Source organism: Athene cunicularia (assembly GCF_003259725.1).
Source record: "Athene cunicularia isolate RWA chromosome 1 unlocalized genomic scaffold, athCun1 chr1_part1, whole genome shotgun sequence".
NCBI classification, from domain to species: Eukaryota; Metazoa; Chordata; class Aves; order Strigiformes; family Strigidae; genus Athene; species Athene cunicularia.
Genome location: NW_020799091.1, coordinates 18,829,780 through 18,834,831, shown reverse-complemented (window position 1 = coordinate 18,834,831; position 5,052 = coordinate 18,829,780).

Here is a 5,052-nt window from a genome sequence, read left to right as displayed (position 1 = left end):
TAACTAATGCTTTCTTCTTTAAGACTAAGCCCCACAAATCTGTTCTGTGTATGTCTTTGTTTTCTATTTCAGCCACTAAATCCTAAAGCTGACAGGCTTGGACAGGCTTTCAGACCTTTATATTTCTTCATTCTATCCCCCATAATCATATGTACTTCACAGTTCTACTGAAGAAATGAAGTGTCATCTTTAGTAGTAGTCTTTACTGTTGTTATTGCTATATCTGTTGTCAGGAGACTCAAAGTAACTTCTGATTTTCCATTTCTAGCTTTGTCTTCATTGTTGCTACCAAACATGACAAACTGACCTAAAATTAACAGCCATGGGTATTTTTCCTAGTGACACACACTTTCTGTTCAGTGATGAAGTATCATTTGTAATATCGGCCTTTTGCATTCTGTGAAAATCACCTGCCCAGTCACCAGGTTCAGAAGACACTGGAGTTTATTAAATTTTACCCTTATCATTTGATTTCCATTGATCCAATACATTATTATTAAATACTTTCATACTGCTCATCAGAAATCGTGGAGGCATATTTAACAGGAGATTTTCTTGAGAAGCTCCAGCAGGAGCCCTTGCACTCAGGACTAATGACTCTTGTCCAGCCTTAGGGAAACCTAAGAGATGCATACTTGTGTTTCCAGTCCTGCTGAGACCTCTCCAGAATTCCCAAATGGACCTTATGTGGTTTGAAAGGGGAACCATCTGATTGTCACAAACTATCATAACTAAGGCACCATGAGAAATTTTACCAGAGAGTTTTGGAAAAACAGAGGCTTCAGCAATTTACCACACACATACTAAAGGGACTTCATTACATGACTTCAAAATTAAGCAGAAAACATCAAAACATATTGTCATATTCAAGTTAAAAACAATAGCTTGTATTGAAATGCATCTGTTTCAAGTTAACTACAGATGTGAACTGTTAATAGAAACCATGACTATTATCATTGGTGTTTTTGTTTTAGCTCACTTTGTATCACAGAAAACTTAACCGATTCAGGCATCTTTTAATAAAGTTGATCTTAATCCAATTAGGCAGAAAATTCTGATATTTTAAAGAAGTGGGTATAGTTTGGAGCCCTTTCAAGTACAAAATTTTCCCTAATGTCTTTTGAAATACAAGGCATTTTTATCTGTATAGTATATACAGCTATACAGCTGCTGTAGACACTTTGAGTTGATTCAGCTCTCACAAATACCTATTCTATATCGTTCCTACTTTTGGAGCTATTTCAGATGCAAACTAGCATAAGAACTGGAGCAGAGCATTTGATATTCCCCCATCAGCAATTTGCAAGAAAAAGAGGAGAAACACTCTACGCCTTAGCTAATGCCAAAGTGCACAGTCACTGGGAAGAAGAAGAGAAAACTCAAGCAAGACAACATTGGTCACAAATGAGCACACAGACAAGTTTATGAGTGCACAGAGAATGTGGCAAAACACAGTTCACCAGATGCTTTTAGGAGCCTGTGGCAAATCTGCAAAGTAGCCTGAGAGAACTTAAAGAGAAAATGTTCTTTATTGGATCAATAGGACTGCATGCAGCAGTGTGTGTGCATGGAAAACTGTCAGTCTGGGGCACTGGGTTTTTTTACGTGTAGTGTTACTAAATCAGTGCTATTTTTACATACTCCAAAGTCCCAGCAAAATTATCTCAGAAGAATAAAAGAACATAAAAAGGTATTCAACTGCAAGAGATGCATCATATGCGTGCAATGTAGATTTTCTCTTGATGGCTGTAAATCACTACTCAATAAGCTAAAGAAAAAAAAAAGACTGTAGAAAGCCTAAGAATGTTTTCATTTCTGAAAGGAAGGCATGTATCTGGCAAAGCCATTCTTAAAAGTAGATGAACAGGATATTCTAAGAAAATAAGAGTATTTTTAACTAACATTACTGTTGGGCACTTAATTAAAGGAAAGTTGTTCCCCATTTAATTTTTTTCTAAATCAAATAAAATTCAAGTGGATTTTTTTTTCTTTCCTTCTAAGATACCAGTAATTATTCATGTTTTTGAAACAAGTAATCATTTAAAAAATAATATTTATAAGGGGGTGTGTTTAGTTCGTTGGAATTTCTAAGTTATTTCACTTCTGTTGAAGGCAGCATAGAAAAAGATAAGCAAAAGATAACAATTACTTCTGTCACAAATCACTGCATATTAATACAATTATTAACTGACACATTTTTAACACCTGGTAAACAGCAGTTTCCTACTAATTCATTCCAGCTTGAGGTGGTAGCTTGTAAAATGCTCAAATGCAGGTAACAGCTGACAAGGTTTCATAAATTATAACACTTTGCATGTTGGGAGGGTAGATTGCTTGGTTCATCATCAGTAGAGTAGAAATAGTTTCCCTGTACATTTTCAATGGCAAGACTAGGATGCAAATAAAAATGTTGCTCATCTGAAGCTCCCAAAAGCTTCACTGAGGATATCTGTGTTATACAGTGAAATAATTTCTGCTGATCTCTGCATTTTTAAATTTCATATCATTACATTGCTTGTCTACAGCCAATATAGAAATCCCAGACATATAATGAGATGTGTTCCTCAAGGCCCATGATAAAAATTTACATTTTTTGAGCAAACAAGTTTTTTCCACATATGAAAATGCTTAAAGAAAAATTTAATGGCTGGATCCAGAAAGTTCCCTTTAGGCCACAGAAAATGACTTTAATCTGTGAATGTAATTTGCATCCATCAGAAGACAAAACTTCTAGGTCAATAGTATAGTTAGCCTAAAATGTGTCTTTATATTTGTTCTGCTTTAACAGTGCTTGTCTCTGTGCAAGGAAAAATTAATGCCTCTCTCTCTGATTGAAGAGATGGTTGACTGAACAAAGGTGTTTATTGGTGGAACATTAATTCGTTTAACAATACCTTCGACTAGCCACACTACATACATGATGAAAGGTTAGTCTGAAAATAATACTGTGCAAAATTCTGTTTTACCAATATGACCTGAAACGCTTCACAGAGATAATTGTGGGAAAGGACATGCACATTCAAAAATAGTTTAAAAATAAAGAGTTTAATAATCCTATACCTGTTTAACAGTATCGTACAGTGTGAAAGATGGAAGGCAATTGAAGCCAGATGTCTTTCAGGGATGCATTGATAAGTATAAACTCAGCCAGATTGACACTCCAAGATAGGTGGTAAGGAATGAATAACCCAAGGTGCTCATTTAGCCTGGTTATCTAAAACTGTGCCACAGGCAGTCTCAAGCATTTCAGAATCTGGCCCAAAAAAAACTGTCATTAATTTATCTTGTTTAAAATAGGCATTGACCAAGCAAAAGGCAGAATGAGGTCTTTAACTTGCAAGACTTGTTCCAAACACTTATTTTATTTATGTTCATGTCAGTACCCTAGTGAATGTATGTTTATGTAGCACTGTGGCTTTAAAACTTCCTATTGTCACATAATAAGATTACATTTGTTAATTTCATATCATAAACATAAATAGAAGTAAAAAATAAAAAAAAAAAAAAAAGGCCCAACAAGTAAATGATGACTGTTTCCACCCTTTCTTCCACATGTGGAGTTTCCATGCACCTCAGCTGTGTCAAATGCTGAACTGACTGATTGTGTAGCTGAGGAAGGGGCTGGTGGGGAAAATGTTTCTCTGAGGAAGGGGAGAAATAATCTTCTGTAGTGGAGATAAGGAGGCATTTGATCACAGATGTTCCCATAGAGACGTATCTACCTAGCAGGGCAGTTCAAGGACAGGAGGACAACAATGTGCAGGGTTTCAGCAGAGATGTTCATTCATCAGACAGAAGAAATAAGATCATAAAAGAACAGAAGGAAAACCACTTTTCTTGAACCCTGTGTTTTTTTTGTGTTAATAATCACTCTAAATCAAGGTGTTTATGCTGATTGGTTATATTAAGCAAGCAGTACTCAGCTTTGGTTTGCCCATGAAATGGAGTTTACAATATAAGATAAACCAGTCACCAATGAGAAGGCCTTCACACAGGTAAAACATGTTGATGTTAGCGAGCTGCTCTTTAGCTGGTCCTACTCAGGAAAGTATGTGTGTATCCACAAACTAAATTGAGCTAAGTTCCAGTTGGGGGCCAGTCACGAGTGGTGTCCCCCAGGGCTCGGTTTTGGGGCCACTCCTGTTTAACATCTTTATTGATGATCTAGACGAAGGGATCGAGCGCACCCTCAGTCAGTTTGCAGATGACACCAGGTTGGGTGGGAGTGTTGATCTGCTCGAGGGTAGGGAGGCTCTGCAGAGAGACCTGGACAGGCTGGAGCCATGGGCTGAGGCCAGCTGGAGGAGTTTCTATAAGGCCAAATGCTGAGGGCTGCCCTTGGGCCACAACAACCCCCAGCAGCGCTACAGGCTTGGGGAGGAGTGGCTGGAGAGCTGCCAGTCAGAGAGGGACCTGGGGGGGTTGATTGACAACCGGCTGAACAGGAGCCAGCAGTGTGCCCAGGGGGCCAAGAAGGCCAATGGCATCCTGGCTTGTGTCAGCACTAGCGTGGCCAGCAGGGACAGGGAAGGGATCTGACCCCTGTACTCGGCACTGGTGAGGCTGCACCTCGATTCCTGTGTTCAGTTTTGGGCCCCTCACCCCAAAAAGGACATTGAATGACTCGAGCGTGTCCAGAGAAGGGCAACGGAGCTGGTGCAGGGTCTGGAGCACAGGTCGTACGGGGAGCGGCTGAGGGAACTGGGGGGGTTTAGTCTGGAGAAGAGGAGGCTGAGGGGAGACCTCATCGCCCTCTACAGCTCCCTGAAAGGAGGGTGCAGAGAGCTGGGGATGAGTCTCTTTAACCAAGTAATAAGCGATAGGACAAGAGGGAATGGCCTCAAGTTGCACCAGGGAAGGTTTAGACTAGATATTAGGAAGCATTTCTTTCCAGAAGGGGTTGTTGGGCGTTGGAATGGGCTGCCCAGGGAGGTGGTGGAGTCCCCATCCCTGGAGGTGTTTAAGAGTCGGGTCGACATAGTGCTGAGGGATCTGGAGTAGTTGGGAACTGTCAATGTTGGGTTAATGGTTGGACTGGATGATCTTCAAGGT